Source organism: Pongo abelii, chromosome 9 (assembly GCF_028885655.2).
Source record: "Pongo abelii isolate AG06213 chromosome 9, NHGRI_mPonAbe1-v2.0_pri, whole genome shotgun sequence".
NCBI lineage: Eukaryota > Metazoa > Chordata > Mammalia > Primates > Hominidae > Pongo > Pongo abelii.
Genome location: NC_071994.2, coordinates 26805299 through 26832673, shown reverse-complemented (window position 1 = coordinate 26832673; position 27375 = coordinate 26805299). Strand labels below are relative to the sequence as shown.

General features: G+C 36.3%; 1 long non-coding RNA gene across 2 annotated transcripts in view; it reads right to left on the bottom strand.

The window, feature by feature from the left end:
- Positions 1-313: 313 nt before the first annotated feature.
- LOC129047440 (uncharacterized) overlaps positions 314-27375 on the bottom strand; it is a 1160145-nt gene continuing 1133083 nt past the window's right edge. For both annotated transcript variants that reach the window (XR_010141853.1, XR_010141852.1), the window contains one exon: positions 314-406. This is a non-coding gene — a long non-coding RNA (uncharacterized LOC129047440). The remainder of the gene's footprint in view (positions 407-27375) is intronic.

Here is a 27375-nt window from a genome sequence, read left to right as displayed (position 1 = left end):
ACTCAGGTCTGCTACTCCACACTAGAAGTTTCACAGGGCAGGCTGCCATGTTGGGAGAGCCTGCAGTTGCCATGCACTTCTTGGGCCTGGATGGGTAAATCTATCTAATGCTGTAGTTAAATGTTAGGAAGTTCATTTTTGCCACACGCATTGAAATGTTATCCGCAAATATTAACTGCATCATTAATAAAAGCAATGCCTGGTTTTCTATTTGTCTATTTTTTTTTCGACTTAGTGAACCTCACTTTGTTCTGAACTAGAGCAGCTAGAATGGAAGCCCCTAAAGAATAGATTAGAGGTATTTGGAACTTACCTAGTAAAATTTCTCCAACAGGTATTGATCTTCCTGAGAAAACTCAAAGAAGTTTAATAAGTGCTCTGGATTTCTGCAGATACTTCTTTATACCTGGAGGAAGATAACATAAATATCATATTTTAAAATCATGCTATACAAGTGAAAACAAGTTTAGTGTTAGACATCCCTGCCTGTTCCATTCCCTCAATATAATTTAGTAATTTAAAATCACAGAATGTCTTTCATACGTGTGTGTGTTACGTAACTAACAAATCAAGACATGGGTAAACTATAGCAAATATGTGTATGTATACATGTGTATGTATTATATATATATAATATATCAATATATACATATATCTATTTGATTTAGTTTACCAACTCTAGATTTATTAGTCTTTTATTTCTTTGTTAATGTCATTGTGTTTTATTGAAATGTGTCATATGAATTTCACTGGAAAAGATTTTTATCTGTAAATAGCTTATTGCACATAAATTTAAAAGACTTCCTGCTCTTACTTCTTCCCTCTGGCCATGAGCTAAAAACAACACAGATAATTATCTGTTTATTTCAACTCTAATAGTTGAAACTGACATTAAAAAACTAGAAAATTAGCCGGGTGCGGTGGCTCACGCCTGTAATCCAGCACTTTGGGAGGCAGAGGTGGGCGGATCACGAAATCAGGAGATCGAGACCATCCTGGCTAACACGGTGAAACCCCATTTCCACTAAAAATACAAAAAAATTAGCCGGGCGTGGTGGTGGGCGCCTGTAGTCCCAGCTGCTCGGGAGGCTGAGGCAGGAGAATGGCGTGAACTCGGGAGGCGGAGCTTGCAGTGAGCCGAGATCGCGCCACTGCACTCCAGCCTGGGCGACAGAGTGAGACTCCGTCTCAAAAATAAATAAATAAATAAATAAATAAATAAATAAATAAATAGAAAATATACACTGTAATTTACAGATTCCTCAGTTTGATATAGCATCACAGAAAATAAGTAAATATAGACATTGGATTGAGAATTAGAACTGGATTCTATTCATAACCCTGCCATAATTAGCCAGACAATTTTGGGCAAGAATCCAAAACTTACTGAGTCTTAATTGCTCCACATATAAAACGAAAAGCTTTGTACAAAATTGCCACTAAGGACCCTTCCATCTTTCAAATTCTGTGATAATTTTCCTTCTGAGGGTATGTTTTGATATGGGTAGAATTATCAGGAAGATTTTGTGGAAGCAAAACTCTCATGCTTAAATAAAGCCTGAATTTTTATATACTTATATATACCAATTGTTAGCTTCTCTCTCGAGTATGAGTTATTTGTAGGTAAGTTATACTAAGGTGGTTGTAATCAATGAATTTGAGATTCATGTATTACTTGAAAAAAATTAATTATCTACCTGATGGGGTTTAGTACAATTTTATTTTTAACTCAAAAGATTAATAACTCTTTGGAGCCTAATGGCCAGTAGGTCAGTTGTCCATCTTTCAGCTATCCTGATGTTAAAGAGAAGTTGAAATTCTGAAGGGACTGGGGAAACCACCAACAATATGTAAGATAGCTTACAGAATTTAGCATGATATGATGATTTTTTTCCCCTCACATATCTTCCAGAGGGAAAAAGGTATTTTTGGTTGAAATATTCATATTTAATTTGTTGTTGTCTTGCAAAAACAATACATTTCCTAAAACTGAAGGGTTGAGTGATAGCTGGAATTACTACTTGCAAAGATAAATTTAAAACTGGCATAACAGATTTGTTTGCTACTATTATTACAATAAAAGAAACTAATTTAAGCTTGCATTATACTTCTAATGCACTGGGCTAATCTCTCTACATTACTGTACAAATTAAGCTTCATAACTACTCTATAAAAATTTGGATTATAATTCTCCTTTTACAGATTAAGAAACAGAGGTAAGGATGTTTAAGTCAGTTAAACAACTTAGTTTAACCCAGAAAGAGATAAGTGGCGGAATTGGCAAGTCTGTTTAATCCCCAAGCCTATACTTTTTCTTACTATGAACTGTGCTATGTATCCCGGCACTACAAAGCTTGACGGCTACTTCTGGGCCAGTACATATTCAATTGAAGTAGATTCTATCAGATTGATTGTGTCTTAGCCTCTGAATGCATCAGTTGATATTGATCTTTTCATACCTGAATGCCTTGTCTAATTTCTCAGGAATCTGATGTTTGCATTCCATTTCAATTATATGTTCAGGGGAACAAAATGATGCCTCCTCCTTCTTTTAATCTGAGTTTTCTACTTGGTATTTAATAAGTTTCAAATAAATTTGTTTATACCAGCATTCTTAGTACAGAGAACTGAGCTTGGTGGGGCTGCCTGAAGGGACATAGCATCAGATAAGAAGTACTATGAGAGGTGGTTGTGAAGAAAACAAGGCAGGGGGTTTGTTGATTAGAACAAAGTGAATCATATTATATAGATTCATTAAATGTGGGGCTGGAAGGGACTCACCAATCGATTCACTAAATATTATACTGCACAGGTGAAGGGAATAAGATACAATGTGTTCATGAACCAGAAAGCAGGTTTTAGGATTTCATCCATCTACCCAGCTTCTCAATGGTAGCACTGAATCCTCAATTGTATGTTTATATTGCATGTTTTAAAAAAGAAATTCACTTTTTTTTTTTTCTGAGACAGAGTCTTACTCTGTCACTCAGGCTGGAGTGCAGTGGTGCGATCTCAGCTCACTGCAACCTCCGCCTCCTGAGTTCAAGGGATTCTCCTGCCTCAGCCTCCCAGGTAGCTGGGATTACACACAGGTGCCACCATGCCTGGCTAACTTTTGTTTTTTTAGTAGAGATGGGGTTTTGCCATGTTGGCCAGGCTGGTGTCAAACTCCTGACCTCAGGTGATCCACCTGCCTCAGTCTCCCAAAGTGCAAGGATTACAGGTGTGAGACACTGTGCCCGGCCAAGAAATTCACTTCTCTAGGCTTCAATGCGTCAATCACATTGTGCAGTTTAAGACTCAGGGAGCATAGGTTACAGAAGACCTTGGAGTCAGACAATCTAAGGTCAGCAGCACCACTTTCTGGTTGTAGATCTTTAGAAAAGTGGCTTAATCTTTCTATGGGTCACTATCCTAATTTGTGAAACAGGATAATGAGAGGTCCATCCCTTTTATGCTGCTTTGGGATTTAATGAGGAAATTTCTCTAGGGTACTTTGCATCAGGGTCTGTCCCAGAGTGAGCATATACATAGATATCCAGGTATTGTCAGCATCCTCACCATCATAATTTATTTTATGTGGGACTAATAAAATGGAATATCTTCTGTAAGTTGTATTTTCCCTTGGAAATATAAATCTCAATAAAAAGAGATTATGACTGAAGTACTAACGAAAGAGACTCAAGTAACCAGCATTGTCATGGTAACTTTATTTTACTCACCAATGAAATGAGAAAGACACAAATCTCTATACATATTTGAAATTAAATGTTCAATACCCTAAAATAATAGACTTGGAAATGGATCTTTTTGCTCAGAGCAGCCTAAAGCAATTGCACTCAAAGGCAGAAGTTCTCACAGCTTCTCACAGCTAAACGTTGTAACTAAAACAAATGATTTTACATGACAAAAAAAGGCGAAAGTTCACTTGTTTTCTTAATTATAATAAGTTAATGTGAAGGACTGTCCATTTGGACTCTGCTTTTAGAAGCTCAGTTATGCAATATTCATATAAAAATAGTTCCAAATCAATACAACATGTTTTAAATTTACATTAGCATTTAAATTAATGAGAAGCTCAATGTGAATTATGGCGCTTTGGATGTTTAGGACGACGTCTCTTCTTGCCAACTTGGAACAGAGTCTATTGACTCACCTTCATAGTTTCATAAACAGCTTCCAGACTTCATGTATTTTCATTGCCAGTGGATTTTCAGACTGATGAAGGGGCCATATTGACATCACCAGGGAATAATGTTGGCCCTATCCACCAAAGTTATAAAATGCAGCTAGCAAGTGAACATACCTCTGAAGGACAGTTTGCCACAGATTATTCTCATGTCTGGGGTTGCTTTAGAATCAGAGCTTATTCCTTTTTTTCTCTTATGGATTTTTTCATCAAATATTTCTAGAGCACCTATTCTGGACAGAACACTGTGCTAAAAGCAACACAGATCCTACCTCAAGGAACCCACCCTCTATTGAATGAGGTAGTAATGTATATAAACAATTATAGAATAATATGGCATATTCTATGATAAAACAATTTATGAACTAGGTGCTATCGGAGGTAGCTAGATAAGACTGAGGAAAATCAAGGACAACTATCTGAAGAAATGAGGCTTCAAAACCAAGTAGGCATTAGTTAATTAAGGAAGTATAGAAGATCTCACTAGTCGGAGGGAAGATCCTATAAAAGAGCCTGACACCTTCCCTTCAATGAACAAGAAATTCAGAATGATTAGTGTGAGAGGTGGCAAGTATGTGTGTGTGAGTTTATGTGTGTGTGTTTAGTGTGTAGGTACACATACTCACATAGAAGTGTGAATGTAACAAATTGACATCCATGATTAGGCAGACAAATTAATGAGCTATCTCATATGTCATGATAAGGAGTTTGGACATGATCCTTAAAATTATGCAGATGCAGAAGTTCTGATGGATTTTAAGCAAGCTTGATTCTAAAAGTATTGCTCTGGCAATAGTGCAGAGAATAGAAGAAAGTTGAGTGGTTTTTTCCATAAAGGTGAGCAGTTTTTTTGTCAGATGTCAAAAGAGGCCTTAGTAAATCCACGCTTGAATTCATATGACATCAGATGCAAGACACAGGTAGCGGAGAATGTCATAGAAACTTAGCAATTCCAAATATCATGGCGTTCCTTTTGACGGCGAAATGAAATTGGCAATGAAAGATTAGAATTAGCAGTGCTGTTTCTGAGTTCTACCACCTTCACTCATTTGCAAAAAACAATAAATTGAGCACTAACTATGCACCAGGGATAGTATTAGATCCTGTGACAGAGTAATGAACAGGCTAGGCAAGGTCCCGGCTCTAAAGATATCTATATTTTCTTGAAAGCATGAGAAAGAACAATTCTTGAGAAACATTTATTGATAAATGAGACAGAACAATTAAGTAAATAAAAATATTTACAGATTAGGGTAAAAATTATGGAGACATAAACAGGGTGATGTGATAATGAAAAAGATGGGGTCAGACAGGGTTTCTTAACTGAAGAGCGTAAGCTTTGGATTGGGGATTCAAATCCCAGCTCTGCCATTTCTCTATTATGTTGTGTTGGCAAGATCTTGTGCCTCAGGTTCGTCTTCTGTAAATTGAAGCTAAATATTCCACTTCATAGGCTTATTTTGAGGACTAAATGAGTTAATAAATACACAAAGATTAACCCAGTGCTTAGCAAATAGAAATGCTCAAAATTACTATTAGTATAGTTGTAGTTACCATTATTACTTTATTATTATTATTACTCTTCTATGAATAGATTGGCAATGGAAGGACTAGTTGAAAGGTGAAATTTGGGCTTAAACCTGAAGAATAAGAAAGAGCCAGATATGTGAAAAGCCTTAGGAAACATATTCACGCCATTTCCTAACAAAGCCAACAACAGTGCGAAATTTCTGAAGTGACCTTAATGTTAAAATGTGTTCAACTTATTAGAAACTACTTCAGTATTATTATATAAGTTTCAGCTACTTTTGCTTTGACTCACTCCAGGAAAGGAACGGTCACTTATCTAAATTAAGAATCCAGGCCAGGCATGATATCTCATGCCTGTAACCTCAACACTTTGGTAGGCCAAAGCAGGAGGGTAGCTTGAGCCAGGAGTTCAAGATCAGCCTCGGCAATATAGCGAGACCCCATCTCTAAAAAAAGGAAAATAGCCAAGTTTGGTGGCACATGCCTACAGTCCAAGTTACTTGGGAGGTTGAGCAGTGAGAGTTGTTAGAGCCCAGAAGATAGAGGCTGCAGTAAGCTTGATGGTGCCACTGTTCTGCAGCCCGGGCAACAGAGCAAGGCACTGTCTCAAAAGAAAAAAAAAAGAAACCATATTTGCTAGGATTATATTAAAAAGTCATGTTCGAAAGATAGCTACTAACACTTATTTTTTCATTTTTAATCAACACCAGGCAGCTAATGATCACAGCTAATATCAGAAACTGTCATTTTCCAGTAAATAAATAAATAAATAAATAATATCAGAAACTGTCATTTTCCATGCCTACAGTCAAAGTTACTTGGGAGGTTGAGCAGTGAGAGTTGTTAGAGCCCAGAAGATAGAGGCTGCAGTAAGCTTGATGGTGCCACTGTTCTGCAGCCCGGGCAACAGAGCAAGGCACTGTCTCAAAAGAAAAAAAAAAGAAACCATATTTGCTAGGATTATATTAAAAAGTCATGTTAGAAAGATAGCTACTAACACTTATTTTTTCATTTTTAATCAACACCAGGCAGCTAATGATCACAGCTAATATCAGAAACTGTCATTTTCCAGTAAATAAATGTATCAATGATTGGGGTGATAAAATAAATAGCCTTTATTGGTGAAATTAATGGTGTTCAACATATATGGATTGACAAAGATATATTTGAGATACTACTCACAATTAGATTAAGACCAGTTAAGAATCTAGTGAGGCCAGAGGCACGTATCTTTAAGTCAGGGATGACACCCAAAGCTTGATCTGTAACTGGTTCTCTGTCTAGCCATGGGTGAGAAGAACATTGATTGATCCAACCATGAGGTTGGAATGCTGTCTGCTGAAAGGTGGCATTTGGAAAACCTAAAAAAATAAAAAGGTGGAATTTTGTTGCACTTAGATTATAAAAACTGTGGCTTACTTGCTCACTATTGAAAGCATGTTTGTCTAATAAATCTTTATGTTTACGAAAATTAAGTCAGTGACTTACTTTAGTATAACATAGTTCTGAGGGCATAGCTAACCCTCACCCAGAGGGCTCAGGCTTCTTTGGCAATTATTATTTACCAAAAATAAGTCTGGCCAGGCACAGTGGCTCATGCCTGTAATCCCAGCACTTTGGGAGGCTGAGGTGGGTGGATCACTAGGTCAGAAGTTCAAGACCAGCCTGGACATGATGGTGAAACCCAGTCTCTACTAAAAATACAAAAATTAGCTGAGCATGGTGGCAGGTACCTGTAATGCCAGCTACTCAGGAGGCTGAGGCAGAGAATTTCTTGATCCCGGGAGGCAGAGGTTGTAGTGAGCTGAGATCGTGCCACTGTTCTCCAGGCAAGATTCTCGCTCAAAAAAAAAAAAAAAGTCTACAGGCCTGCGTGTTGTGCAGGGCCAAAGAAGCTTAGATCAGTTTGCAGTACTTAACCTGTCCAAGGACAAACAAAAAACCTTTGCTTCTGGAGTATGATAAAGACATTGCTAGAAATTGAAATCTGAGAGCTAGACAGAAATCAAACAATGCAGGAACTTACAGCTCCTGTCAGCATTGTTGGATTTCATTCTCATTGCAATGGAATCTTCTAAGATATAAGTGGAGAGAGCCATTGATCTGAGTTTTTTTTAAAGATGATAATAACCAGTGTGTAGAAAATGGATTGTAAAGGTAAGATTGAGTGCAGAGAGGGAAGTTCAGGAATATTTCAGAAGTCTAGGAAAGAGTGATAAAGGTTTCAAACACAGCCATAGAAATGGACACAGAAACGTAGACTGGTTTTGAAATATATTTTGGAAGAAATCTTAATAGGATTTGCTTGTGGATTAGAAGTGAAAAATACCACAAGAAAAGATTCAAGTTTAGGACTGCTATTAGGAAATCTTAATGCTGAATGTGGTTAGTTGAGGTGGTCTATGTTTGAGAGTTGAGGTGCATTCTTATCACTAACTGGAGCCTCTCTCAATGGCAGAGAAAGAAATGTAAGCCTCCTGTTGACTTCTCTGAGGAGCCATGCAGAAATCTGCCATTTCCAATAACAGGGCTTTCAACAGAGGCTGCTTCTGGAGAATGCATGCCCTTTGGAGTCACGTGAGATGCCTTGCTTACATAGAGAGGCCATTTTTTTTCATAAATAAATAAGAAGATCTAAATGGGAAATCTCAATGTTTCATATTTATTTCAAATTCATTGAGTCTTACTGTTCCCTTGTAGAAAATGAATGACCAAGAAAAGGGCCTCTGTTATTATCTGCTATCAGAAAGAATTTGATATTAATTACACTTGATCTTAGCCAAAAGGCTGAGAAACGATATTCATCAAAAGCTATGGAGCTTCAAAATAATCTTGGATTTGAGTTCAGTGTATGAATATGTTTTCATAGTCACTGATTTAGTCAGTTAGTCAGTCCATCTGTCAGTCTATCAGTCAGCCATTCCCTTAATAAACATTTACTGTGAATTAGCTATGCACTGGGCCAGGTGTTGGTGATGAGTCTTTTATAACTTCTCTTCTGCCTGAACATTTTCAAAATTTTTAGTCTATTAAACACCAACAAAAAATATCTCAAGCAGAATTCATGAAACTGGTTTCACTACACTCTACATTGACTCTAGAACTATTGCAAAAATTAATAACAAAAACAATAAAGTTGATTACTTTTATGTTGACCTATAAAAACTTTACATCATTTAGAAAATCAAGAAAAAAAATTTCATTTATGCTTCCAAATTCTAATTGTGAGTTTGCTTGAGATATTTTTAAAGAAAGGAATTAATCATTATGTAAAAATAATATCGTGATCTTTATATATGTTAACAAATATGTAACAGACAGTGACAGGTTTGTAGACAGACATTACTAAAAGTGAAATATTTTTATACATATTTTAAAAGAAGTTGGTTTGCGTAGTAAGAACTAAAATGAGAACATTTATACCCAAACTTGATACTCTACTCTTCCATGGCCTGTGAAGGGTTGGAAAGATAGTTCAATATTCTATGCCACAATATTTTTATCTAAAGTGGAGTTAAATCTATGTAGCCACTTTATCCTTATTTATTTTAACATGAGAATTAAAAGTCTGGTGTCTAGGAAGCCTGCTAGGCTCTCTGTTTTTTATTTCAAAATAAAGAGACCACATCATTACTATCACCTGAAGCAAAAAGAAATCAAGAGATGAACTGCCTAAAAGAACATATTCACATCATTATCATTTCAGTGGTACAGTATAATACTTCCACACATTGTGTGTTTTTTTTCATATTTGCCTTTAGCTGTTGGAGACAACTAAAGTCGTTGACAAGTTGCATGTATATTTTAATCCATGTCATCATACTTTTTCTGGGACTTCTCTAAGGCAGGCAAGAATAGTCAACCATTGGAATAAGTCTTACTGGATTAATATTTAATAATTGAGGTATTGTACATTTCCTGAGGATTTATGAGCAGGTTAAAAAATTAGTAATCTCACAAGTACTTGGGTGGTATCACTTTGTAATTTTCCCCCAGAGAATAACTTTGATAATCATTTCTGTCATATTTAAAAATGAAAGAGAAGTGATTGTCAGTTTAAATACAGAATATATTATGGGTTACATGCATTTGGAGTGCTCAGAGACTAGTGGTTTCCATTTAGACAATTCATAAATGTGAAAAAGGTAACTGGATAATAGCAGCATGAGTGGGGTAATCCCCAAAACTTTCTGCACTAAATATATTAAATAGCTTCTTTTCAAAGACATATTAATATATTTTAATGATTTTATGATGCCACCTCATTAACTCAAAAAGAACAAACACTACCACAAATAAAATTTATCTGTCTGTGGGGGGAAATTGAGACCTCTGTGGTGAGCCAAAAAGTAGGCTTAGTGCAAATAGACCGTGAGTGAGCGACAAAACGCTACTCTTTATAAGTGGGGCTGATTCTGTGCTCCATACACTCTCATTATGTATTCTGCTAATAGCACAAGGAAGTGAAAATAACAGTTAGTTCTGTAAAGAGCTGGGTACAACATTAAGATTTAATTAAACCTTGTTTTACTTGGGCAAGCTAGTCATGCAGTGACGTCACAGGAGAACAGAACCCAACAGTCTGATGACTAGTAGCAAAAAGACGTAGCTGAAATGCCAGTGCACATAGCTAATGTAAACAAGTTGAGGGGAGCAACGGAAACAGTGCTGTAAACTGAAACCATGCCACATGAGTCATGCTGGAAGGATGTGAGGGTGTTGAGTCTGTAGAAAGCAAACAGACTTTGAGACGACTGGGCAGGAATCAGGGTTTCTGGGTTATTCTGGTAAAGTGTGATTCAAACTCCTTTGTGTACCACATGGTATAGAACAGGAACCAAAGGTAGGGTTGACAGGAAACAGGAAATGCAATTTCAGCTCAACATAAAAAAATTCTACCTGTCAAAACTATCCAAGAGTAGAATAGACTGTCGTTGAAGGTAATCAGTTTATAATCACTTGAGGTATTCAAGTATTGATTGCCACTTGGTAGTTACTTTCTTACTTTCTTTTTCTTTTTTTTGTTGAGATGGAGTCTCGATCTGTCGCCCAGGCTGGAGTGCAGTGGTGCAGTCTTGGCTGGCTGCAACATCTGCCTCCTGGGTTCAAGCGATACTCCTGCCTCAGCCTCTCGAGTAGCTGGGACTACAGGCACGTGCCAACACACCCGGCTAATTTTTTGAATTTTTAGTAGAGATGGGGTTTCACTGTGTTAGCCAGGATGGTCTCTATCACCTGACCTCGTGATCCACCCACTTCGGCCTCCCAAAGTGCTGGGATTACAGGTGTGAGCCACCATGCCTGGCCGGTAGTTACTTTCTAACTAGGTATACTGTCATTCTCAGAATCCAATGAGTCATACCAGTCTGGTGTTAAATTAATGAAGAAGAGGTAGTCAAATTATGAATCTATAAAAATTGCAATTACTTACATAGTAGAATTTGAGGTGGTGTGATGCTCATTTTATCTGTCAACTTGACTGGGTTAAATGATACCCCGATAGCTGGTAAAACATTATTTCTGGGTCTGTCTGTGAGGATGTTTCTGGGGAAAGTTAGCATTAAAAATATAGCTATCTCACTTATAAAAATATTATTTTTAATTAACATATAATAATTGTACATATTTATGGGGTACAGGGTGATATTTTGATGCATGTATACAATGTGTAATGATCAAATAAGGGTAATTAGCATATCTACAACCTTGAACACTGATTATTTCTTTATGTTGGGAACATTCAAAATCTTCTTGTATTAGCCTGTTCTCACGATGCTATGAAGAAATACCCAAGACTGGGTAATTTATAAAGGAAAGAGGTTTCATTGGCTCACTGTTCTGCATGGCTGGGGAGGACTCAGGAAACTTACTATCATGGTTGAAGGCACCTCTTCACAGGGTGGCAGGAGACAGAATGAGCAGAGCAAAGGGGGAAAAGCCCCTTATAAAACCATCAGATCTCGTGAGAACTTACTATCATGAGAACAACATGGAAATAACCAACCCCATGATTCAATTACCTCCCACTGGGTCCCTCCCATGACATGTGGGGATTATGGGAACTACAACACAAGATAAGATTTGGGTTGGGACACAGCCAAACCATATCACCTCTCTTGTAGCTATTTGAAAATATAAGATAAATTACTGTTAACTATAGTGTTATAGAGCACTAGAACTTATTCCTCCTATCTTGTAATTTTGTATCCATTAACCAATTTCTGACTATTCTTCCCTTCCCCATACCCTACCCAGACTCTAGGAACCACTAATCTACTCTCTACTGCTACAGGGTCAACTTTTTAAGCTTTCATATATGAGTGAGAACATGTGATACTTACTATGTCTCACCTAGTTAGAGTGACTATTATGAAAAAGACAAAAAAATTACAAATGCTGGTGAGAACATGGAGAAAAGGGAACTTTTCTACACTGTTGGTGGGAATATTAATTAGTACAGCCATTATGGAAAACAGTATGGAGGTTTCTCCAAAAGCTAAAAATAGAACTCCCATATGGTCTAGCAATCCCACTACTTGGTATACATCCAAAGCTAATCAAATATAATCAAAGCTAAAGGAAAGAAAATCAGTATGTCAAAGATGTATCTGCATTCCCATGTTTCTTGCAACACTATTTACAATGGCCAAGATATAAAAAATCAACCAACATGTCCATCAGTAGATGAATGAATGAAGAAAATGTGGCATATATACACAATGAAATACTATTTACCTATAAAAAAAGAATGAAATACTGTCATTGACTGAAACATGGATGGGCTTGGAGGATATTACAGTAGGTAAAATAAGCAAGGCACAGAAAGTGATTAACATTTGAATTAGTCGACTGAGCAAAGAAATCTCCCCTCACCAGTGTGAGCAGGCATCGTCCAACTGGTTGAGTGCCCTAATATAACCACAAGGTGGAGGAAGGTTGAATTCTCTCTCTCTTCTTGAGCCGGGACATGCATCTTCTCCTGCCATCAGATATCAGAACTTCTGGTTCATGGACCTTCAAACACTGAGACTTAACACCAGTTGCCCCAAACCCTGCCATTCTTCAGACTGGGACTGAGTTACGCCACCAGATTTCCAGGTTATCCAGCTTGCAGGCAGCATATTGTGGTACTTCATAGTTTCCATAATTACATAATCCAATTCTCATAATGTTAATAAATCCTGCGTACGTGTTCATTTATGTATATTCTATTGGTTCAGCTTCTCTAGAGAACCCTAGTGAATACAAGTATGATTAGCAGCATTGACCCAAGTGCCATAACATGTAAATTAACACTTGAGAAGCAATTTCTGTGATGAAGCCTTTTCTATATTTTGTGACCTTTAAAAATTGAATGCACTTTAGCAGTATATTAGTTTCCTAGGGCGGCCATAACAAAGTGTCACAAATGAGGTGGCTTAAAACAGCAGCAATTTATTCTCTTACACTTCCTGGAGGTCAGAAGCCCAAAACTAAAATATGGCCAGGCCACAGTCTCTCTGAAGGCTCTATGGCTGAATCTTTCCTTGTCTTTTCTTGTTTTTAGTAACTCCAAGCGTCCCTTGGTTTGTGGCACCTTAACTTCGATTTCTGCCTCCATCTTCATATGACCTTCTTCCTTCTATGTGTGTCTTCCTGTAAGTCTAATTTTTTTTAATTTTTATTTTTAAGACACCAGTCATTGGAGTTAGGGCCCACCTAAATCCTGATCTCATTTTAACCTGATTATATCAGCAAAGACTCTATTTTCAAATAAGGTCACATTTATAACTACCAGGGGTTAGGACTTTAACATACATTTTTTGAAAACACAATTCAACTCACAACAAGCAACGTTACATCTTTTTATCACAACACTTGTGTAAATTAAGGTATCTAATTTTTATTTAAAAAATATTCTTCCTTTCCTGGACATTAATTCCCTGTGTCTTATTCTTTCCACTTTCCAACCTAATAAGGCTAAAGCACATTTAACTCTCTGAACACATCATCTTCTTTTACATAATTGTTCATGGATTGGAGGATTCTGCCTTATCCATGTCAATACTTTCTAGTTGTTCTACAACTTTTAGCTACATTATCTATTTCTTATATCTGTTAGGCAAAATAGAGTTTCCTTCATCTTCTGTTCCCTTTATAGCATCTGCATATATCTTCACTAAGCCAATTGTCAAGCCATGTCATTAACATTTGTTTAGCTCTCTCTCTGAAATGGTAAGTTATTTAAACGCAGGGACCATGTTTATCACACATAAATATTTATTGAGTAAATTAATGAATTAATGGATGACTGAGTAAATAGGTGCACTTATGACCCATGCAAGTGTCTGAAAGAACCTGAATATGTGAGGTGTTGTGGATATTAAAACAAAAATAGCATAGAGAGTGAAGGCCACCAAAAGTATCTCACTTTCAATTTTTTTATGAACTCCTCCTCTTGCTATAAGCAAACAATATGTAAGGGAATCCTTACTCCTTAAGCTCAGTTTTATTAGTGGGTATGTGGAATTATTCTGATTAATCATCTTTGTATATTCATTGATATTATTTAATTATACATACACATATTTGTGAGATGCTACAACATATAAAAGTTTTTAATGTAGAAAAGCCTTGGATTTGTTGTTTGTACATTTTAAAGGAATATCAAGCATATTATTTATGAGTGAAAAATTGTAGTTGTCGAGTTATTTTTAAAATTGTAAATATGGCCTGGCGTGGTGGCTCACACCTGTAATCCTAGCACTTTGGGAGGCCGAAGCAGGAGGATCAACTGAGGTCAGGAGTTCGAGACAAGCCTGGCCAACATGGTGAAATCCCGTCTCTACTAAAAATACCAAAACTAGCCAGTGGTGGTGGCAGGTGCCTGTAATCCCACCTACTCAGGGGGTTGAGGCAGGAGAATCGCTTGAACCCGGGAGGCGGAGGTTGCAGTGAGCTGACATTGCACCATCACACTCCAGCCAGTGGGACAAGAGCAGGACTTTGTCTCAAAAAAAAAAAAAAAAAGAAATTATAAATACCTGGGATTTTGTGACTCTTAACTGAGGAACAGTTTCCAATGAGTATGATAATGATCAGAAGAGTGACTTCAATTGATTTCCAGTGGTCAGATTACTGCTATCCGATATGTTTTTTGTTGCTGGTATTGTTGTGTGGAAGAGAGAGAGTGATAGGGAGGAAGGAAAAACGGAGGAAAGGAAGAGAAGAAATAAGTAAAAATCTTAGTTAGATACCCCCAATTATCTTAGTGCTTTATCATACATCACTGTCTGCTGACTGGCTGGATGGCTTACATAAACAACAACAACAAAAACTCTTCGTGGATACAATTCTGGAGTCCTTGGTGCTCAAGATGGGAAAACCTAACCTGGTGGTTTTCCTTGCTGTGTTTTAGTATGTACACAGAGGATGCCACTGGGGATCATCTTACATTTTATATTTAAGGGCACCTATAATATTTTCAAAGGTCTTAAGACTGTTACATGATTTCTAAATATTAAGTTTGTGGTTACTGGGAACATTTGCTTAGCAAGGACACAGTTGAAACATTTTAATAAAGCTTTTAATAATGATTTCAGAAGATACCCACACACACACACACACACACACACACACACACAAAAGTAAGCCAATAGGTACTACTATCCATGAGGCCAGTAGACTAGAGTTTGAGAAGTTTGAGAAGATAAGTTTTGAGGGCACAATAAAAGATTTTAAGAGCAGTCTACTTCACTATTGCACAGTAATACACCACCAAGTGTGAGCAGGGGAAGAAGGTAATTATATTTTATTTTGCTGTCTACCTTCTATCTCATTAGGTGTGTGTACTCATAACTGTTTTTGTGGTTACTTGCAATCATCAAGTAATTATAAGTACATTAATGAACAAAGAATACTTCTGCAGAGTACTGAAGTCACCAGATAAATCTATAATACATAAATATATACATACATATGCATACGCATACATAAATATGCAAGCCATCCAGTCAGTCAGCAGAGCGAGGTATAAAAAAAGCATTAACACAATTCAGAGTACCTATCTCAAATTTTTACTTTATTTCTTTTTTCTCTCCCTTTTATCTTTCCTTCTTCCCTCGCTCCTGTGCTACCTAAAAACTGCAGCAGCAACGAAAGCAGGAACAAAACCATATACAATAACAGTGATCTGGCCACTGAAAATCAATTGAAATCACTAAACTCATTCGTCTGATCATTATCAATACTCATTGGAAACTTTTTTTCAGTTAATTAATCAATATCTGGTTGAGTCACAAAATCCCATGTATTTATAACTTTTAAAATAACTAAGCAACTATAGATTTTTCACTCATAAATAATATGCTTGATATTATTTTTTAAATGTACAAACAAAAATCTAAGGCTTTTATAAATTCAAACATTTTATACATTGTAGCATCTCATAATTGCTCTTATTTCCTGTGTTACATTTTTTTAGGTGCAGAAACCATGATCCTGTACAGAAAAGTCAGAATGCAACCTGTGTCTGTTCTAGATTGTTTAATTTATACATATTTTTATTATATCAAGGAAGTAGGTTTTGTAGATGATATTTAAAGACATATCAAAAAATAGATTTCTGAATTAGAATTTAGGCTGAACATTTCTTCTTCAGTCTATAAATCCTACACCTAAGTCCTCTGTTATTGAGATGTAAGACAGAAGGTGAACTTTCTTATCAAAGGGCTTTTCAAGCATCCTTCCAAATGAAATAGCCAAAACAATAGGAAATAAAGAATTAAGACATTTAATAAAACTGGAATGCATTCTAATTGTATTTACTTTGCTACAGCATGAAAAATGTATTCTGTGATTAGGATGGAGAAGCAGAAAATCTTAGAAATGTAGTTATGACAATTGTTAGATGTGCCAAATTCAAATGTTCACCCAGGTGAATTTCTTTTTCACCATCATTGTATGACACTCTTCTGCTTCTGATTATACCTACATCATGGAAGACTTCACTTTTTATAAGTGTGCCTATCTTGAAGAGAATGGATTCGTCTAACTTTCTGAAATTTCCTATTTATATGATTACTCATTCAATCCATGTCTAGAGTAGTACTGTGTAATGCAGCTAAGTACTGTGTAATGCAGCTAAGTAACGCAGCTAAGTGAGTTCTGGACCCAGATAAACTGGATTCAAGTCTCTACTCCAACTTTTACTAGCTCTATGACTTCAGGAATGTTTCTCATCTCTTTGCCCCATGAACTTCATCTGTAAGATGTAGACACTAATAGCCCCTACCACATAGGATCATTTTGAGGAGTGCTCCATGTCAAGCACACAGACCAGTGCCTGATACATACTAAGTACTGTATGAGTATGAGGTCTTTACATTTATTTTTTAAGTTCAATATAGAGTTTTTAGTAGAGTACTATTTGCCAGACATTGTCCTAGATGATGGCGATATAATAGCAGTCAAAACAAAATCCCTGCCTGCATGAAATTTACCTTCTAACGTGAGTAACTGTGACAGAACATAGGTAGCTATTCGCTAAACCTCTCTCCTCTTTTTTTCTTGACAGACCGCTGAACTACATATCCCAGTTTTTTCTATGGTGATGTGTGTCCATAGAACTGAGTTGCGGCCAAAAGAGTGTGAAAGGAAGTGATGTGCACTATTTTGGGCCTGGCTAATACGTATTTCCCACATGCCATTGATTCTCCTCTTTTCCCTTGCCTGCTTGCTGTATGAAGACGCCTAGACAAACTTGAATGCCACAGGCTACAGAAGTCAGTCTTTATTCGTGAATGACTGTATGGAGCAGATCTCCAGCCTCATCTCGCTGCTGCCACCAACATTCAGATTCATACAACTAGGAAAACTATCCTCTATTGTATTACGCTGTTAAAATTTCAAGGCTTATCTCTCACAGCATTTAGCATCACTTCAGTTAATCTAGAGAGAGTAAGTAGACAAATAAATCTGCAGTATAATATCAGCTAGTGCTAAGTGCAATGCAGAAGAGCCAATCAGGGGCCGGGCACAGTGGCTCACGCCTGTAATCCCAGCACTTTGGGAGGCCAAGATGGGCAGATCACGAGGTCAGGAGATCGAGACCATCCTGGCTAACACGGTGAAACCCCGTCTCTACTCAAAATACAAAAAAATTAGTCGGGACTGGTGGGGGGCGCCTGTAGTCCCAGCTACTCGGGAGGCTGAGGCAGGAGAATGGTGTGAACCCGGGAGGCGGAGCTTGCAGTGAGCCGAGATTGCACCACTGCACTCCAACCTGGGCGACAGAGTGAGACTCTGTCTCAAAAAAAAAAAAAAAAAAAAAAAAAAAAAAAAGAGCGAATCAGGGAAAGGGAGTGGAGGAGAGTGGTCGGGGACGTCCTCACCAAGAAGCGCACATCCGAAGCGAGACTTGTAAAATGAGCTAAAGAAACGCATGTACAGCTACTGAAAAAGCACTCCAGACAAAAGGAATCACAAGAGCAAAACCCTGACGTAGGAAAGTGCTTGGAATTTTCACAGCTTCATGAGAAAATCAGCATGGGCTGGAATTGAGTAAAAAATGTGTTCAGAGGGAATCAAGAGGACAGCCCAGTAAGGCTTTACAGACGAGGGTAAAGACCGTGGATTTGATTGGAAGATTTTCAGAAAGGAAATCATGCAATGTAATTTACATTTTAAAATAATCACTCTAGCTCCCGTGCAGAGGGTGAGTCAGAAAATGATTGAAATCTGAGATATCATTTATGAAGCTATTACAGTAGCTTTGAAAACAACACAAAGGCAGCTTAAGTCTTCTTATGTCAGTGTTTTTGCTCCCTAGAACCTTTGTCCATTTATCGCAAAACCATGTATCATAAATACACCATAAAGTCAATAATCTGCAAGCATTGTTTTATGATACATGGACAAAGGTTTTAAATAAGGATAACAGTTTTAAATAAGTTATAATCTGAAATAATCTGTTTACTCTTCTCCCAGAAGCACTTGAGTTTGACACCATCATTCTTTTCAACATTTATTTTAAATTCAAGGCCACACGTGCATGTGTGTTACATAGGTAAACTTGTGTCATAGGGGTTTCTCGTACAGATTATTTCATCACCAGGGCATTTAATAGCCTAGTGCCCATTGGTTATTTTTCCTGATCCTCTCACTCTTCCCCTTCTCCACTCTCTTATAGGCCCCAGTGTGTGTTCTTCCCTTCTATGTCCATGTGTTCTCATCATTTAGCTCCCACTTATAAGTGAGAACATGCAGACACCATCATTCTTAAATCCACTCATAACTACATGTGGTTCCCTAGATATGCCCTATAACTCTTACCTTTCTAAAGCTGGAGATAATTCATCAAACTGTGGAAATCTTGTTTTGGATTTTCTAACCTTAAACCCTATCACGTCTATTTTTCATTTCTGTGATTGATACTTTCTAAAATGCTTTTAAATTTCCTTTTACATGGAACTAGTACAACTCTTGACTATATTTTTCATATGAGGATGCGGCTGTTTGGAAACGGCTTGACTTGTATCATAGCAATTCAATTTATATCTCCTAAGAACATGTTCTAAAGGTAGTAAATAAGTTCAACATGAAAAAGGGTTTTGTAGTAAGATATGTTTTGGAGTCATTGAACTAAATAAAATTAGTCAGATCCAATTTCTGCAGGGTAGATCAGAGAATTTAGCCTGCTTTTATGCATATGACTCTCCATGAGTTAAAATAATATTTGGAGTATTTATCAAACTTAATTGACTACAGAAGTCTTTCCTCTTTTATAGGATATTTCAAAGGACTAAAGTTCTGTTGAATACATGCTACCGATTTCCAGAGGACAGAAGTTTTAAATAAGTTTTAATCTGATATGATCTAAAAGCAGCAATCTATATGACCAAAATGGTCATTCAGCATTGAAATGAATATGAGGTCTATCTTGTACACTCATACTAATCTCGTTCCTCAGAAAAACTTCTTTTGGTAATATTCTCCTGATGAAATCATTTTGAAAGTATTTTTTTTTAAAATGAAAATGACAGCAGGGAATTTGTTAATATTACCTAAACTTACTCCAACGTTTCTGAATAAAATGAATGAATCTCATCTATTCAGAGTTATCTTCATTAAAAATAAAATTTAGGGGAGTCTGGTAGGAAAAGGCTTCGTTCTGTTTCTGGCCACTAGACTATAAAAAGAGATAGAGACTCCTGTTGTTAGAAATTTACAATATAGCAGAGATGACTCATCCCATCACTTAGAAGCCTCCAGAAAGCCATAGATGAATGCTGTTTGCTTCGTGTCTGCGTTCATCCTTTTCCTGTTTCCTGTTTCAAGATGGGTAACCAGTTACAAAGGACCAGAGGGTGTTTTCCCACCTTTTCCTCCTCTTTATTAAGGTAGGCTTTACAGCCCAAGTGTGACAGGTAGTGTTTTGGCACACTGGATTTCTCGCAGAAACGTATTATCTAACTCTGCAGGAGTTGGAGACTTTGGATTGTCTCAGGATTAATAGATACCACTTTGCCATCAGCAAATTCTTTGTGCCCAGGAAACAAGGTTATAGTCAGGTATGCTATCCTTTCTTTGGACAGTCTATAGTAGTTGTCCCAAAATAAAGAACACTTTGTCTTTCCACAATATAATAAAAATAGCATGGGTTATAGAATAAAAAACACCTCAAACTCCATATGTGTTAGTCAAGGTGCTTAATGTATATAAGCCTGTTATTTAATTTCTCAAATGGGCAAAAAAATCAGCCAACTAACTTCACAGGGGTGTTGTATGAATTAATGAGATTTAAAATGTGTACTATTTCAGAATATAAGTCTGGGAAAGCAGGTATATTGACTGCATTGTTCTCTTTTCTACCCAATGCCTTGAGCAGTACTTTGCATAAAGTAGGCAGGCGATTTAATTTTAATTGTCCTGGTTGAACATTCTTAGTACATTGAAGCCCTTTTTATCACAGGTCCCAGTATAAACAAGGTCACCAGTGATTAGACATGGTTTGTGGCAGAAAATTTTTGTTAATCATGAATCATATGTTAATCATAACCATAAAAAGGTTTAGTATTGAGCCTGTTTTAGGTGAGCAGCTGGGCAGTTGAAAAGACCTTATCAATTGTAATAATATTAATTTTCTCCCTCCTTTATTTTGTGAATTTTCTCCAAGGAGCAATAGTGAAGAGTAACTTCATGTTTTAGGACAATTATAAAATTTAAAGACAATTTTAATATGTTGAATAAAAAGGAAACTGACATTTACTTGGAAATTTGGCATATGTGGTTCCAAGAGAGTAAAAATCTAAAGATTGTATGGGTGTATGATTTTTATCATTCTTCCTTATGGTGTTCTGAAATGAATAACTAGAAATTTTAATTGAGAAACAGTTGCATTAAAATTACCTATATTTTCCATTGCCCTAGTATATTCTAATTTGCCTAAGTAACTGTCTTCTTTATCCCCCTTCCCATCCTGCCCAAGCACATGGTTATTTCTACTTCATATCCTATTTTCCAGCATACAAAAACTAGGGCTAAAACAAAGCACAACAAAACCCCATAATGCATATGAAATTCTGATTTCTCTTTTTTTCACATGGCCAGAAATATGAGAAGTTCCCCAACGGGCCATGTACAGTTCAAATATTGGTTAGTATTTTTTTGCATCCCATTCCTATAGAAAATAGAAGAAAAAAACAGAAAACTAACAGTGTTGAATTATAATGTAGTCACATAACTACTTTTACCCACCTTGCTCATTGAAAATTCCTCTTCTCTAAATACGCTGGGACTGAGGAATGTATGTGTAGTGGGGACTGGGGTTAAGGGATACATTTGGAATATAATATTAATATGTATATGTATAAAGTACAATAAACGTGATAAAAGTAATAATAACCTTTATCAATGGCTGTGTGCAGGTACTCTGACGAGTGCAGTGCAACATTCTTTCATTTAATTCTCACAATTCCACAATATAGGAATTTTATAGCTACTTTACAAAAATCAAGAAATTGATGATCAGAAAAATTATTCAATTATACATGTATTATTATGTAATATAATGATATTACTGAATAGCAGAGCTGAGGTTAAATATCAGGTCTGTTTATTCTGGTTCCTGATCACTAAAGACAAAGGGATATGTCTTTTCTAAATGCAGAGGAGCAAATAAAAAAATAAATTTTAAATGACAGAAGCCAAAAATTAAGCTCATGTAGTCACTCATCTACCATGGGTGAAGATTTGAAGGTCAACATTCTACCAGTAGTCTCAACCTCACAATCCATATATTTCTGTTAGATGTCATGTTGTGGTGGTGAGTGTAGCACAAAATAAACTAAGGAAATCTTGGACTTGCCAAGGCTCTATTGAAAGTTTTCTGCTGGCATCATAACATCAAAGGCTGTTGGAAGGAGCCTCAACAGTCAAAAACCTTAAAAAGAAGTGATGTTTGATATTTCTCATTTCTTTCTCACTTAAAATATATGAACTATAAACAACTTTCAAATTTGTCCTTGTGATAGTTTGCTGAGAATGATGGTTTCCGGCTTCATCCATGTCCCCACAAAGGACATGAACTCATCATTTTTTATGGCTGCATAGTATTCCATGGTGTATATGTGCCACATTTTCTTAATCCAGTCTATCATTGTTGGACATTTGGCTTGGTTCCAAGTCTTTGCTATTGTGAATAGTGCCTCAATAAACATACGTGTGCATGTGTCTTTATAGCAGCATGATTTATAATCCTTTGGGTATATACCCAGTAATGGGATTGCTGGGTCAAACACTGCACGTTCTCACTCATAGGTGGGAACTGAACAATGAGAACACATGGACACAGGAAGGGGAACATCACACACTGGGGCCTGTTGTGGGGTGGGGGGGGAGGGGGAGGGATAGCATTAGGAGATATACCTAATGTTAAATGACGAGTTAATGGGTGCAGCACACCAACATGGCACATGTATACATATGTAACTAACCTGCACGTTGTGCACATGTACCCTAAAACTTAAAGTATAATAAAAAAACTTTCAAATTTATATTAATTTCTTTGTCTTCTTTCAGAGTTCAAAAGACAGAAAAAAAGATAGTCATCACAGTTGATACATCACTTTTCATATCTCAACTTGCCTTTGCCTGAGTAAGTGACAAGGTTGGGGTTCAATTCTAGAAAGAAATATAAATAGATGTTCCTTGTGCTTAGAAAATATGGGATGACATATTAAATATTTGATCCTTATTACAGATATTTTTCTGTGGTTTTCTTTGTAAATCAGAGCTTAGTGCTGTGCTTTGTATGTTGATAGAGATTATGTTACTGGCACTTTTCTCAAAAAAAAAAAAAACAAAATAAGTCTTTTTAAAGAAAATACAGCAAAGCTTATCTGTAGCCAAGTCATATGGTTGTCAAATTCAAGAGTATTATTATGAAAAATTAAACATCTTCAGTTTTTCCCCAAAATATTAATGTATAAATTTACAGCAATTGGATAATTTAGTTTAATCATTTAGAAAAGTAAAGGTGGCCAGGTACAGTGGCTTATGCCTGTAATCCCAGCCATTTGGGAGGCTGAGGTGGGTGGATCATGAGGTCAACAGCTCAAGACCATCCTGGCCAACACGGTGAAACCCATTTCTACTAAAAAATACAAAAAATTAACTGGGCATGGTGGTGCGCACCTCTAGTCCCAGCTACTCAGGAGGCTGAGGCTGGAGGATCCCTTGAACCCAGGAGGTGGAGGTTGCAGTGAGCCGAGATCGCACCACTGCACTCCAGCCTGGCGGCAGAGTGAGATTACGTCTCAAAAAACAAAACAAATAAACAAAGAAAAGAAAAGGCTTATACCTCATAAATCAGTGAGGAAAATATCTGCAATTCAGTAGAAAATAGGTAAAGAAGATGGAGAACCACTTGGTAGAAAAATAAAAGCAAATGATTAAAACACATAAAAATTATACAACATAACTACTTTAAAGAAAAATAATACTAATGAAACACTGGCTGGCATAGTCAGTTTTGTAATGTTCTTTTTGATGTGATCAGTTTTGTACTTTGCTTTTTGAAGTCTCATTTACAAGCACATTTTCAGAACAAGCACTTGCTTTAGTTCTCTTTTCCCAGTTACTGTCCATTCTACTACCCCATATATACTACATATTGCTAATCATACTATGTAATTTTCCTTTATATCTATTTTTCTACCTACCTACCTATATATTTATCCATTCATTCATCCATCTTTTAGTCTAGTCATGTCTCCATCTATTTTTCTTTATTGCCTATCTTTTGCCAAATTAAAAGTGGGCTCCATAAGTATAGTAGTAATGTTTCTCTAACTTGCTACCACATTTTTTTTTTTTTTTTTTTTTTGCCTAACGTAATGCCTGACACTTAATAGGAGCTCATAAAATGGTTACTGAGGGAATGAGTAAATACTACACAGTTGAAGAAATTATATATAAACTGACTGACTACCATTGGAAATTCATATTAGTGGAACTCAGCTTATATATATACTTTGACATGTTTGCTAAGAATGCAACCTTAGGCACATAATGAAGCAATATTTGGATAGCAGAAATCTAGAATTAACCTAAGTCTATCAATAAGAGACTGATTAAACAAATTACTTGACATCCACGTGATGAAGATGCTATTAAGCCCTACAACTTACATATATATATATATATATATATATATACACACATAAATATTAATTTTAAATTTAGTGGTACATATGCAGGATTGTTTTTGAGGTAAACTTTAGGTCGTGGCAATTTGGTATACAGATTATTGAGTCACCCATGTTATAAGCATAGTACCTGATGGGTATTTTATTTCATCTTTTCCTTCTTCCCAACTTCCACCCTCAAATAGACCCTGGTGTCCATTGTTTCCCACTTTGGTCCATGCGTTCTCATTGTTTAGCTCCCACTTATAAGTGAGAACATACAGTATTAAAAACCATTATGTTTTTAATATGGAGTGATATATAAAGATCTCTAAATTCTAGACAAAAAAACCTTACAAAAGAACAACAAATCTGGGAGTTGGTTTTTTGAAAAAAGAAAAAAAAAGAGAGAGAGAGATAGACTGTTAGCTAGACTAATAAAGAACAAAAAGAGAGAAGATCCAAATGAACATAATTAGAAATGGCAAAGGGGTCTAATGATAATCCACTGATGTCACAGAAATACAAAAAGGTCTCAGAGACTGCTAAGAACACCTCCATGCACACAAGCTAGAAAACCTAGAAGAAATTGATGAATTCCTAGAGACATATAACATCTAAAGACTGAACTTGGAAGAAGTTGAATCCCTGAGAAGACCAATAATAACTTTCAAAATTGAATCAGTAATAAAAAACCTGCAAACCAAAAAAAGCCCAGGACCAGGTGCATTTACAGCCAAATTCTACTAGATGTATAAAGAAGAGCTGGTACCATTTCTTCTGAAACGATTCTGAAAAAATTGAGGAGGAGGTACTCCTCCCTAACTCATTCTATGAGGCCAGCATCATCTTGATACCAAAACCTGGCAGAGATACAACAAAAAAAGAAAACTTTAAGCCAACATTCTTGATGAACATGCATGCAAAAAGCCTCAAGACACTAGCAAGCCAAACCCAGCAGCACATTAAAAAGTGAATCCACTATGATCAAGTAAGCTTTATCCCTGGCATGCAAGGTTGGTTCAACATATACACAAATCAATAAATGTGATTTATCATATAAACAGAGCTAAAAACAAAAACCAAATAATTATCTCAATAGTTGCAGAAAAAGCTTCCAGTAAAATTCAACATTCCTTTATGTTAAAAAATCTCAACAAACTAGGCATTAAAAGAATATACTTCAAAATAATAAGAGCCCTCTATGATAACCCACAGCCAACAACATACTGAATGGGCAAAAAGTGTAAGCATTTCCCTTAAAAACCAGAACAAGTCAAGGATGCCCTCTCTTACCACTACTATTTCAATACTGTACTGGAAGGCCTGGCCTGAGCAATCCAGCAAAGGAAAGAAATAAAATGCATTCAAGTAGGAAGAGAGAAAGTCAAACTACCACCATTTGCAGACAATATAATTCTATACTTACAAATCCCCATAGTCTCTGCCCAAAATCTCCTTGATCTGATGAACAACTTCAACAAAATTTCAGGATACAAAATCAATGTAAAAAATCAGTAGTACTCCTGTACACGAAGAACATCCAAGCTGAGAGCCAAATCAAGAATGCCAAATCAAGAATTCACAAGAGCTACAAAGAGAATAAAATACCTAGGAATACAGCTAACCAGGGAGATAAAAGATATCTACAATAAGAATTACAAAACTCTGCTCAAATAAATTGGAGATGATACAAACAAATAGAAAAAATTATATGTTCACAGGAAGATGAATCAATGTTGTCAAACTGGCCACACTGCCCAAAGTAATTTATAGAATTTATAGATTCAATGCCATTCTATCAAATTCAATTGATAGATTCAATGCCATTCTATCAAACTATCAATAACATTCTTCACAGAATTCAAAAATACTATTCTAAAATTCATATGGAACCAAAATTCATATGGAACTAAAATTCATAAGGTCCCAAATAGCCAAGACAATCCTAAACAAAATAAACAAAGCTGGAGGCATCACATTACCTGTCTTCAAACTACACTACAAGGCTACAGTAACGAAAACAGCATGATACTGGTACAAAAACAGTTACATAGACCAATAGAATGGAATAGAAAGCACAGAAATAATGCCATATTCATACACCCATCTGATCTTTGACAAAGCTGACACAAACAAGCAATGGAAAAAGGATTCCCTATTTAATAAATGGTGCTGGGAGAACTGGCTAGCCATATGCAGAAGATTGAAACTGGACCCCTTCCTTATGCTATATACAAAAATCAACGCAAAATAAATTAAATACTTAAATGTAATACCTACAACTATAAAAACCCTGACAAATAACATAAGAATTACCATTCTGGATGTAGGACCAGGCAAAAATTTCATGATGAGGATGCCAAAAGCAATTGCAACACAACCAAAAATTAACAAGTGGGACCTAGTTAAATGAAAGAGATACTTCATGGCAAAAGAAACTATCAAAAGAGTAAACAGGCAACCTACAGAATGGAAGAAAAATTTTGCAAACTATTATATTGGACAAAGTGGTAATATCCAGCATCTATGAGGAACTTAAACAAATTCACAAGGAAAAACCAAACAACACCATTAAAAAGTGGGCAAAAGATATGAACAGACACTTCTTAAAAGAATACATACATGAGGCCAGCGAGCATATGAAAAACAGCTCAACATCACTGATCATTAGAGAAATGAAAATCAAAAACACAATGAGACACCATCTCACACCAGTCAGAATGGCTGTTATTAAAAAGGTAAAAAATCACAGATGCTGGCAAGGTTGTGGAGAAAAAGGAATGCTTATACACTGTTGGTGGGAGTGTAAATTAGTTCAACCATTGCAGAAGACAGTGTGGTGATTCCTCAAAGAGCTAAAGACAGAAATACCATTTCACCCAGAAATCCCATTACTGTATATATACCCAAAGGAATATAAATTGTTCTGTTATAAAGACACATGCATGTGTATGTTCATTCCATCACTGTTCACAATAGCAAAGACAT